The sequence below is a fragment of the Augochlora pura genome, chromosome 1, assembly GCF_028453695.1.
Source record: "Augochlora pura isolate Apur16 chromosome 1, APUR_v2.2.1, whole genome shotgun sequence".
Classification (NCBI taxonomy): Eukaryota; Metazoa; Arthropoda; class Insecta; order Hymenoptera; family Halictidae; genus Augochlora; species Augochlora pura.
In genome coordinates, this window is record NC_135772.1 from 15,020,474 (window position 1) to 15,033,471 (window position 12,998).

At 39.7% G+C, this 12,998-nt stretch overlaps 1 protein-coding gene across 1 annotated transcript in view; it reads right to left on the bottom strand.

Annotated features, from left to right (window-relative positions):
• The window catches only part of LOC144472121 (uncharacterized), a 67,082-nt gene extending 54,502 nt beyond the window's left edge, over positions 1-12,580 (bottom strand). Inside the window, exon 1 of the mRNA XM_078184880.1 lies at positions 12,445-12,580. The gene's annotated coding sequence lies outside the window, so the exon portion shown is untranslated. The remainder of the gene's footprint in view (positions 1-12,444) is intronic.
• Positions 12,581-12,998: the final 418 nt, after the last annotated feature.

Consider the following 12,998-nt stretch of genomic DNA (forward strand, 5'->3'; position numbering starts at 1 on the left):
ATTACGTAAAGATATTTTTAGAGCTAGTTTCTATAATTAATTAATACAATTTGTATGATCCGTTGTAAGAAATGATTTAACAGTATTATCTGCAAATAATATTCGTAATCACTAGTTTCGAACGCATGAAATAAATTTCGCTTTGCCACGGATCGCGACACGAAATTATAAATTGCCTGCGGCCAATGTGCGAAGACAGGCTTCGTTGGGAGGGCATAGCAGAATAAAAGTTCTTCGTGCTTGTAATGATGGCGCAGCGCATTCCGTACGGCAAGAAACCCAGGACGAGTTCAACGAAAAAAGAGAATTTTGACCGATGATTGGATGGATATTTCAAACAGAAAAGTGTAGAGATATCGAAGAATCGCATTACTATGTTCGATCGATGGTTTATCATCTTAGACCAATCAGAAATCATACAATAAAACAGATCCGAAGCAAATATCTCGCACGAACAATGACCATTAAGACACATTCGACGACAATATCAGAAGTGGATCCTTCGATTGAGAATGTTGTCGCTATCAACATTAAAAACGATTCGTTCTACTCGTAGTTTTCTGTTTTAAATTGTTTCAAATACATTATTCGTCTTATCTAGAATGCTTTGACGGAATTACATTACGATAATAATTTGTCTATTCGATAAAGGCTTCGAAACAAATGGTTATTTTACACAGGCACATAACTTGCTTAGCATCAAAGCGTGTAGTTAGTCCTCGCAGGATTAATAATTTGCCCAAGTGCAGTCGTTCGGCTTTGCTTCATTGGAACAAAGGTATAGCAAATTACAACAGCAGGAATATTCCACTGCAACCCCTTTATCGAAATGATCTCTGACTGTGGCAGTTACACGCAGCAAAAAACCTCACAGTACCACCGCCCACGAACGTTGGAGCTGCGGTGACTCGCATTAATATCCGAGCACGTCGATGCTCGAAAAATGATTGATGTATGTATTTGTTTATAATAGTGTCAACGATTCCATTGTTTTATCCTGTTACAGATCGTGCTACGTGTAACTGTTTTATTTAATGTACCATATACGGTGTCCCACAAACGCGTTCGTAAACCTCTTAAAACGCAATAACTTATTTTAAAACTTAACTAAACGACTCGAAGTTTTCTTAAGTAATAGATTAACTAATCTTCCAGACGATTATTAAAATGCTTCTTTTTTAATTTTTCTCTTACTTGGAAAGACAACGATAAAGAAAATAAAGAATTCTCGTTTCTTAACTTTTTTATTCGAACCTCTTTTAATATTCTATAAGCCACTTTTAATATTTTATAAATCTGATTTTGAGGTTATATGAAACTAAATAAAAAGGTTACACGTCATTCATTATCTGTAAAACGTTAATTACAATCTCATAAACAGATAGCGACATTTATGCATTTGTAGTACTAAAATTCGGTATTATAAAGTACTTGGAAGAATTAATTACGATTTTCTTCCCTTTCACTTATTATAAATCAGTTGAAGGAAAATTCATGCTTGCACAAAAATTCGCAATATAACAATGACTGAAATACGGGATTTATGCAATAAAACAGAGTAGTGTCTCGAGCCTCTCGTAATCAATTCAGGACATTTTTATACTGCGCAAAGATTGCTCGAGAATCTCGTATATAAAATTTCTCCATAAAGAAATAAGCATAACGTTCGATGCGTAAACGTTATGGCTGCTCGTATACTGGTGCCGTGTATCTCGAAGTTTTGATTCTCGCAGATCAAACGCCTGTAGCGTTTGACCGTAGGAATCAGCCCACGGTTCACTGTGCTACCCGGGCTATAAAGACGTCCGATTGAAGGAAAGGGGTTTGAATTAGCCTTTAATACTCGGTTGGTCTAAAGAACGCGTCAAGCGGTCAAGACATTGAGGTATTTTCCTCGAGAACCCCGTGAAGGTTCGGATCACGGAGGATCGTGCCCTGCTTTTAAGTTATTCTTGGTTTAACTAGATGGAAAGAGAGGCCTGGATAGGGAAAGAGAGACTGGGAGCCAGAAGGAACAAAAGAGAACTCGAGCGTTACAATTGCGGGACGAAGAAGGTCGGGAAGAAAGAGAACGTGAGTGGAATAGGGGGAAACGAAAGAAACCGGGAAAGGCGTAAGAAGAGCACAGAGAGGTGACGAAGCAAAGTGCGACAAAAACACTGATTCTATGAAATGGTCATCGCATAAGGTGTTACGTTCCGAAAAGGAGACAGTGATACGTCGCTAAGAGTGAGGATAGTAATTAACTTCATAACGAAAGAAACTAGCTCTATACATTGTCTCGCTTAATTACGTGTCTATTTCCATAGTCTTGTAAAAACAAGTCGCTACATACTGAACGCTTCCTCAATCAATGCTGAAGAGTAATGATGTTTTAATTAATACCACTGTGTTGATGAATATATTCCTCTATAGTGCGTTGGTATATCTAGTCACTTCTCTAAAAGTGCTTAAATTGTTATTGTTAAGGTGTAAGGAATCAGTTGTTTTTTTCACGCTTCATGCACTTACAATGTCATATTTCTATTAACTTGTAAAAGTTGTTGAAAGAAGAAACAAGTACATTTTAATTTTGATTTAAGGGTCGCGAAGGGATCAAAAAGAATCACTATGAACATGCAGAAAAATCTCGATACGTAACAACCGTGACGTATAGGTTTTATGTCACATTTCCCGGCTCCGTGTATAATTAAATACGAGTATTAATTTCATTAATTCGCTAGTAAAATTAATTTCACGAAAGTTTTACAGCCACCGTCATGGAAATAACAAATCGCTACTGTAATTACGCGGCGATTCATAGTAGCTACTGTGCAGTCTATACTTCCCTCGGATAAGAATTACGCGGTCGTAGCACATTTAAGTAGTTAAAAAAATTATAGAGCAATTACATCGGACATCGTAGATTCGTGGGGCATTCGCAGAAAAGATAATTGAGACTGAAGAACCACCCCCTCTATCCCGTCCCCCTCCGCCGATGGACCCGTGGAACGACGAGACCATGCGAATTGTTAGTAACGGCGTCGCAACGTTTTGTATAATGTGTAATAACGTAAATACATCTGGCAAAAAGTACCACAATCTAATTACCGGCTGCGGGATCCATCCGTCGCGAAACGATTGATGTTTACGTATCGAGGCATACAATTAGAAACACGAACTGTGATTTGCGTTTTGTATCTTGGAAACGAACGAGTGCGAAACATGCGGCGAGAAGAGAACAGCACGAATTCGCGTGGAGAGGAAGTTTCTTAAAACTACACGAACAGAGCGATGCTTATTAAGACAAATGTTCGCGTGAGTTCGGAAAATTCGATTCACTCTAGTTCCACAGAAACGTCTGCGCAGAAAATGATTCAAGTAACCCCTGATTTTCTCTTTATTTAACAGATTGCGTATTACGTTGGAGTTTCAAAATTCCAGCGAGGCGCACGAGAAATGACGCCTGATGTTTTTGGTTCATCTATAATAATTTCGCAATGTTCTACGAAACAATGTTCTACGTCGAATTATCACGTACAATGAATCAACAGTGACAATACAGGTGAACTCGAATTTTTTATAATCAGCATTTGGAACCAGTCGATTCAAACTGATTCCTGTTATATTACCGAGAAATTAAATTTTTAACGATTAAATCACGGTTTGAGATAATTCCAGAACTTTTTCATAAGTTACTATACTATACTATAAGTTACTATACTAATACTATAGTTTTTAATAGAAAGAAATATAAAAGTATTTTCGAAATTCGAAGCTTTGATTTTTGTTGGAGTTTTGTCTTACGAGAATTTTTAATTCTCTAGTTTGTTAATAACATAAGGAATAGAAAGTCTATGTTACATCAATATCATTCTTACAACAATTTTGTAAAGAATAAGAATTTTATTTATTCACATAAATCGACCAATCTGTGAAAACGTTGTTCCCATTCGATATTAGGGTACAATTTGCTGTTTTCTGTCAGTTGCGTGAAATTTGTCTATATAGGTATTAAAAATATCCTCAAAATATTCAATCACATTTGCGCGTGTCGAGATTTCTACGAATTTGTTGCTCCTTTTCCGGCGGCGGAGTCTCGCTAATGGCCACGAATATTTTTGCAAAGCAAATTATAGCCAGATTCGTGATTTCTATATTTAAGTCGGAGGTATCAAAACTGCGTCAAATTACTGTTGCATGTATCCAACACGAAAATCACATCTGCCCAGAGTGCGAGCAAAACGAGACCAAGGTTCCGAAGAGTACACGATCCTCTCCTCTGTTCTTGCAACCGTTCTGGAAAACATTCGTGTTCAGATCCGAAATTTGTCATGTTTCTCACGTGTCTGCCTCACATTATTTCAGTATTTCGCCGTTGATGAGCTTCTTTCGACGGCGCAAACGGACAGGTAACTATCCTTGAATTTTACCCGTTCATTTAACCGCCACGTTCGATTCCGTGTATTCCTGATTTTGTTCCAATGGTTTTGTACTTCTTCCTTTCGTTTCCGATTCTTTGTCCATGAGCCAAGTATCCGTTCGTGTTTTCTTACATTTTTATGGCACTTTCTGCGTTATTCCCTTCTGTTGTTGCGAATACTTTATCCATGGCTTGCCAAGGAAGATTCGTCAAAAACAGGCCGCGGTACGATATATAATTAACGCAACATGTATGTATTGTAATGCACATTACGAGGCTATGCATTTCGTGGATATTTATGACAATTATGTATACGTGAAACATTAAATAATTCGAAGAATTTAGGAAGCGGTCATATTTTTCAAATGAATGGGACAAGAAATTGCTTGAGGCTTAATAATCCTTTAACTGGAGTACGAAGAACATAAAAAATTTAACTTTACGTGTAAATGTGTATATGCTAAATTATGGCGTAAGACATTCTTAAACAAATGGTTGCAGAAGTATGGAAATTTCAACATGTATCTGTTTTTCCGTGAAATCGATGGATTGAATTTGCGAGAATACGATCTTAAAAGCCGAACGATCGGACACCGTCGAACCTTAACATTGTTTCAAAACCGTATCGAAAATAAAATCTTAATAATATTTCTTCGCTTCGCGGATCGTAGCTTTTTAGCACATTGCATTTAAGATGTTGTACCATGATCGATCGAAACCTTTAATTATATCGAGCGAAAATCGTTTAACGAAAGGGATTTACATGCACCGTCCGCAATTCTTGGCCGTTACATGTTTCTTTCATCTCCTGGCGTCCCTTTCTCCACTTTCGCATTTTCTTCACCACAAACGACCGGCACGCAATACCTCAGGTGTACATGCACTGCATTGTGCCGTGAGTTTATGCACGGCATCTGTGTTAAGCACGCGTGCGCGTGCATGTGCATGCATGCACGGGCCCTCGAAGACGAGTTTCGGAAGTATCATATCTTCAATCGGCTCCACCCGCCTCCCCTCCCCTACCCTCCACCGTCGGAATCCCACCCCGCCACCCTCCTTGCAGTTATTCCTTTTATGCTTTGTTGGATTGTGTGCAATTTGTACCTGCATGGTTTGAGACCGTACAGATTCTTTCGATTAAACCAAAGCGTTTGGAATCGAGTTATCTCTCTGCCTCTCTCTCTCTTTTTCTTTGGATTATGTGGCGGCTATACTATTTCACGCAATATTTAATAAAGATATTTGGTGCAAGCTAATATTAAACGAACGCGCGTTAATTACGAAACGCTGGAAATGTCTGTGTGAAAATAAAAAAAAGTAGTGAACGGCGATGATGATGCAATGATTATTTTTTAACATTTTCTGAGCAAGATATCAACGAAATCGTAAAGCCTGCCTTTAATGGCTTTCAACGCACATTATACCGATCGCTAGGTGAAATCGAAATGAATTGGAAAATTAGAAATTTGCGTCGATGTTCCGAGTGCATTAAGACAGAATGTACTAACAGCACTACGCACGACTTATATATTTTAATCTCAAATCTTCCACAAAGTAGCGATTATATTTTTACTATTTTCATTACGAAAAAAATGAAATACCAAACCACGCATTACAGTATTTTGAGTAATGAAAATTTACACGTGAGACGAAAAATCATCGAAAGAAAGAAGAAAGAGAAACATTTCTCGCATTTACATTTTATAGTTATGCCGTGATAACAGTTAATTATGCGATCTACTAATTGGATTGGCTAGACCCGGCTCCAGAATCGCTAGTTACACTGTAAATAGCCTGAGAAGGGAAACGCGATGGAAGATGGAAAATCATAATGTTCACACGATTAACTCGTTTGCGATGTTAGACATGTTGAGTAAAGTCATCAAGTAGCTTGCGGTAGAGGAGCCTCGTCCCGAGTGGGAGAGACCCCTCTCTCGTGATCGTTACTCCAAGCGGAACGATTTATTTGCGCCCGAAGAATGAACGCGACAGCGGCGGCGGTGCCAGGTATCGCGCCATGCGATGAAATATTTTCGCCGCGCCGGCCGACACTGTTGCGCGCATTGGCCCGTGAACGTATTCCTCTCTCGTTGCGCTTTATCTTCTCGGATACGTCCCGGTGAAAGAATACGATGCACCCCGAAGAGGCGGTGGCTCGTGTGGGCAGCGCCTCATTTTCACCGTAATTTATACAAATTGGGGTCGAAGTCCTGTATATCACCGCTGATTTGTCGTATAGAACTTGAGAAATTGCGTCCTGCCCTTTCCCCGCCGTCGCAGAACTAGACGCACTCTGAATGAAGCAGTTGCTTGAGCAATCGCTGTTCTGCATCGGAATCATTGTTGATCCAGGGAATAGTTGGGAATACTAAACATCGGAGGAGCGCTGCTCCCCAGATAATGCTCGCGAACGCTGCACGGTAAATCCGAGAAGCGATAATATGCGGCTAAAAGTCAATTTTTCAATTTTTATATCAAAATAAATTTGTTTTTATAATTTCCAGAAATGATTCATTGCATATTGTTGTTTGAAAGAAGAGGTAGTTGCAGTAAAAGAAGTATTCTTGAAATAAATTGAAATAAATCAATATCTCATAATAATATTTAAATAGCACACTTTTTATTTTATATTTTATATAACATAAAGTATTAGAGTATTTTGTCTGACTCGAGTAAATTACAAAGTTGTGCAAACACTTTTTACAAAGTCGACGTCATCATAAATTGTCATGAACATTCTCCAGGAGTCTACATACACTCCAAGCTAGATTAAGTTCACGATAATTACCACTAAACCGATTATTAGCAACGATAAGGAAAATGTTGCGCCTGAGTAAGCAAATTGCCCAACGCTTCTAATTACTCGTACACTTTTCCATACATTATAATCCGTGCGCCGAGAGCGTTCAGCCTTATTCGAACAATTTAGACAACTGTAAGCGTGCATTAATTTATCCTGCAGTCGAGTAACACGTATGGAGAGCTAGAAGGATCACAGCATGCTCGGCCGACTAACTATGAAACTGGTTTTTAATAAACCCGGCATCATTTAACGGTTAACCGGTTAACGCTGATTAATCGGGATCTGTAATTATTGCCGTACTTGTCCAATTTGTTGATATAAATCGGAGAATAGCGGAAACCGTCGGGAACGAGCGGACGGATGTAAAACGGAATAAAGTGGTTCGTCGAGTACTAACAATGAAATTTTATGATAAAACTTGGTTTACTGCCCGCTTACGCTTTACGTTGTTCATCCAAATCCCAAAGAGAGACTCGTCGCAAAAAAGTTATGACCACGTCGGAGCACTGGCATAGTTCACTGAGTGCGACGATGCTATTGGCGTTCTACCGTTGTTACAGAAAAATCCTTTTCGAGCATTCGCGATACTTACAGTTAGAAAGCATGGTCTAACAAATTAAACGTATTCAACGAGACATGAACAGTTATGAACTTTACGTTTCAAAGTAGCCAATGGCATCATTTTCAATTTTTTTCGAATCCAAAAATATTTGTAAACGTGTTGAAACATGTACAAATAAACGTATATTTTCTTCAGAAAAAAAATATCGAAGTAAGTTGAAGAAAAACGTACTTTACATTACAAATGATACACAAATGCGAGGCGTAAGGAGCGAAGCAAATCTAAAAGCTTGCACCGCTAGTTATGAATAAATTATCGCCAAGCACTCTGTCGATTGGTGTCTAATTTTCGACGCAACTATATCAGCAATGTTAGTTTATACGTATAGTGTCTCTCAAGTTCGCTCTGAGAACTAGCAGTTGGCAAGTGTCGTTGGCACGAATTCCCTCGGTTTTTACACTTAATTGTATCAATTATATCATTTATATCTTTGTATTATTTTGGCATCCGCTGTGTAGTGTCGATTGTATTTATAAAGTGCGAACGAAAAACGGTATTGCGAGAGACTGACTGTTCGGACTCCTTGGCGTCAACTTTTCGCGGCTATGTTCGTCCGGCTGCGCAGAATTACGCTTCGCGGAATCTGTGCGCGTTACTTGAACCGTTTTGTCATGCACAGCGGTGTGAATAATTAAAGACTCAAAGTAACTTTTACTCACTTAATGATATTTAAACGAACACTTAACTTAATGCCATATTTCTATATTTTCATATTGGGAATAATATAAATATATAAATACGGTATCTTGTTAAGTTTTTGTTTAGATATCAGTAACAATGTGAAAGTTACTTTAAGTTTATTATTTATAATTAATAAGTTTATTGTTTATAATTACTGCCCATAGTATTCGAGTTTTATTATTAAGAAGTACTAAGCGATTTACGATACGATTGAAGATAATTATAATTTGGAAACTGTCAAAGGTTTTAATACAAAATTAGCTGAAAGCTAAATAAGAATCTGTAAAAATAGCTTGTTAATACCTCGTTTAATTGCAATTTACCGACTTTATTTACAATTTATAGGGTGACTGGCGAGTGGTTGAATAATTGAACTGGAAAAAAAGGGATTAGCGATGACAAAATTCTGCACAATAGAGAATATATTTTCAACGATTGTTTCGACTGTTCCAGGTCCCTTCGACATGAGAAACGTCTCCGGGAAAAATAAGGAAGTCCCAAGTGGACGTGGCCAAAGCGCCTCCTCGTATTTCGTTCCGCTTAGCCTCTTTGCGAGAAAATATACAAAACCGTTCGAAATCTTTAAGGGTTTATTTACCCTCTTCACGAAGAGGGCAAGCATAGGCACGTCCCGAAAAATCAAACTGTTTACAAATCCAATAAATTCGTTGAACTGATACAATCTTTATGAACATTTGGACAGGCTTTTAATAAATAAAGATTTATTAAAGATTACCATAGCCGCGATTGCTTTTGTCTTTTCTCATTTGGCACGATTTGCAACTCGAAGCGGTTTTAACGTCTAATCCAAACTCGCTTTCTGACTCACGGTATCTTCATTTTACACGACATATTGCATCTTCTGCGTACGTAATCGAGTCTTATGACTCACACGACAGTTATACTTTTAACAGTCTCTAAAAATATAAATAAGGTTAACAATGTGGAAATAATTCTAGAACGTGACATGAAAATTTTTAGTGGCACCTCAGAGTCACTATTGGAGTGCAAAGGGTATAATATAATCAATCGATAATTAATATCATCGATCAAATTCGTCGCATTCGATATATTCGTGCAAAAATGACTTTTTCAATCAACGGGGACAATTTTGTGGACGACGCGCCAGAGCGACGACGAACGCGTTAATATTTTAGTTACCGCGATCCTGGCCCGTGATCCGCAAAACGATTCTGGCGAAGCTGCCTCCGGCTGCCGCCCCTTATACTTTGTATTCAACGAGATATCAACAGACGGCACTTATGCTGCAGCCTAATATAACTCTCGACCGCCATTAGCTTCTCGTCGTTTTCTTTCGAGGCGTCGCGTGGTGCGCGCGTTCTTCGAAATTCCTTTCTTATCCGGCGGCTTCCGGGCAAATGGTGTAAAAGTCCTTAGACCGGCACGACACGGGTACGCGCGGGAGTGAACACTGAAAATAGATCGGTTTGCATAATCGAAACATCGAATCGCGCGAATACCAGCGGGCACGGGATCGTCGCGCCGCGCCGCGGCGCGGCTCGGATCAGCCACCGTTTCGCTACAAAGTGTTACTTTGGCGTCGCGATCGTGTCCGACTGGCTTGCCCCTCTGCCTATCGCTTCCCGTGGCCGTTGGCAGCGTTTTGTCAAGGACTGTACCGAGCAGAAATAGCGGGTCCCCGATCGGATCGTATTTGATTTCGTTCTACCGTGGCGTGTACACACGTGTGCGTGAAACGCAACGTATCCGGACCATTACATAGTGTACACTAGTGTACAGCGCAGCACGGCGTACGGGAACCTTTCGGATCCTCCGGTTGCATCGTTGCACCGTGCGTTTCTGCGTTTCGATAAGAGTAAAATCCGCTTTGAATGGTCCGCCTCGGACTAGCCGCGCGGGTCGGCGCGGTCTCCCACTTTATACGTATAACGCCGTTGAAGCCTGCCGGATGAGGTCCCACCGATTCTAACGTAGCAATTACGTTCGCCGGCATTAAACTATATTGATCGGTCGTTGCTGTATCGTGAATAATATAAATTGCTTCACCGATAGACTTATTCCGATGTTTATACCAGCGAAATCTCGGTGCTCCATTATTCGTGCCATGTATTTTCGATGTTTATCGCAAATTATCGAGCAATTTATCTTGAAGAACAGAATAGTTACGTCTTGTTTTGTAACGACGGGAGCCAGCGACCGACGAATACGAAACCCGTCGACGCGGCCAAGTCATTTCGTTAGTATTTTAATAAATGTTTACGCTATGGAGGGTGGATCTAGTAACTTGAAAACGACACGGTTGCTTTTCTTTTAACCTACTAGTATATACTTTCTAAAAACAATTACCTAATGTGTTATAATTAACAGTCCAGTGATAAGATATGATTAAGCTATTATTACTCGAGTTCAGTGGACACGGTTAAGCTTTTATTGTGATCGTGGATAAACTCTGAAAAATTAATATTCCGAGTTTTTCCATTCTTTAAGTCACTTCGAACAAGATAAATTTCTTGGATTGTTTTTGACGGAAGCGTTAAATAATCGTCGTGCGTCAATCGTAGTAAATAATCTCGCGCGTAGTTCCTTCAAAATTAAACTTATTAGCATATACGTTGCAGTATATTGGTCGCGAACTTTAAATATCCAACGAATGCGAGCAACGCTGCATTATATACGTCCGAGCGATTAAGAATAACAATGTGTACGTAATTGACACCGCGACGCATACGAACGACTCCGACGCATCGATTTGAAGACGCGTTCGCTCGCCTTATCGTAGCAGGCTCTAATTTATTCTGTCACGACGCTCAGGCAATACTACCCTGACAAAGTTACGTTCTTTTCCCTGTGACAGTAGAAATACAAGAATAAACGTGAAAACGACGACGACGTGTACCGCAGGCTCTCTATCCGGACGAGTCCGGATCACTGATAAACATTATAATTACAACCACTTTTGCGAGCATGATAATCAGCATCGGCGCACTAGTTGCAAGCCTGAGACAACACTCTTTTTATTTACAACAAAGTATAATATCGCCGTGCGGACGTCATCACGCCGCGGACCGACTTAATATAAACACTTTACATAATGGTTTGGTTGAACGATATTGGCACCGGCTTTTCGAGAACGTAAATGCCAGCTTTTCTCGTCGAATTCGCCACAGAACGATAACGATAATCGCTATTGATCTTAATAATGCCAGTGCTTTGAGATAGGTTACATCCTTTGCGTTAAGTGCTTCCGACAATTTATAGACTCGTCATCGTAGGAAGAGGTGATTGCAAGTAGTATCGGTATTTAAGGTTTTCAACTCGGCTGATAGGGGCTCAGCGTACGGGTTCAATTATCTCTCGCGAACGAGAAGGATAATTTGAATTTTTTCTAACCAGCTCGACGAGACCGTGCGCGCGCAATCAGTTGGCATGAGTGCGAAAAATGTTGCGGCAACTATTACGTTAGTGAATGTTATATTAGCGACTTCAATATTTCGAGCTTGCGTATGCGTGCAGCAGATGCTTTGGATAGCATTTGATTAAAACAATCGAAGAAAACTTCGAACGAAAAAATTTTACAATTTCATACGAATAGATAATTTCTGTTTTTAAGTAGAATAATTTCGTAAGAATTAATGGTTCAGAAATAAATTAATCTATTAAATGCGTGAAGCGATAGAATGTTACTGCTAGTGTTTAGAATAAGTAGAAGTGGAATGTAATAGACAGACATGCCAGTGAAATCATTGCGATCCTAATAACTTTCCAATTTATTTTATGATCATTTCTTCAGTGTCTAGGAACTTAACTATCTAAACAAAAAGGTAAACGTTAGTTCCGGTCTAAGATTTATATAGACTACACATATTTCTTCATTTATCAGCAATATTTATCAAGAAAGTATTAAAATGTTCTAGGAGAATGTAGATGCTGTTAAACATTTCTTGGAATACTCACGTTTTAGTTGTACGATCAACGTTGTACGGAAGAAAATCAATGGTGACAGTATTCGATACAGTAGACAATAGAACTTTACTTCACAGCAATCGACGATCTGTCGATCCTATTCGATCGAATCGAGCGAATTCCGTGGTCCGCGTTCACGCTTTCGTTGCTCTATGAAAAGCGACTAACAAGGAAACAGCGGGCACTGAAATCAGATATTTCATTAGCAGAAAACTTATAAATACCGCACCCTACCACGGTGTGCGACAAATCCGGCTCACTTACGAGCCACGCGACACAGAAACTGTCGACTCACATTCGCGTACGGCTCCGGGTTGTACGTCGCCGACTGTTTTCGGTAAATGTAGCACAGCACGAACCGGAGGAGACGAAACCAATCTCGGCTTATTACGAGCCCGGCACCTGTACCTCCGAGGACTCTGTTTCCACGAACCATTGAATTCATCCAGCGAAGGCAGCCGATTCCTGCTCGTCAGGCGGTTTCGATGACCCTAGGAGATTCGCCGATCGACGTGCGGCGGGAATAATCACGGCTCGTCGACTCA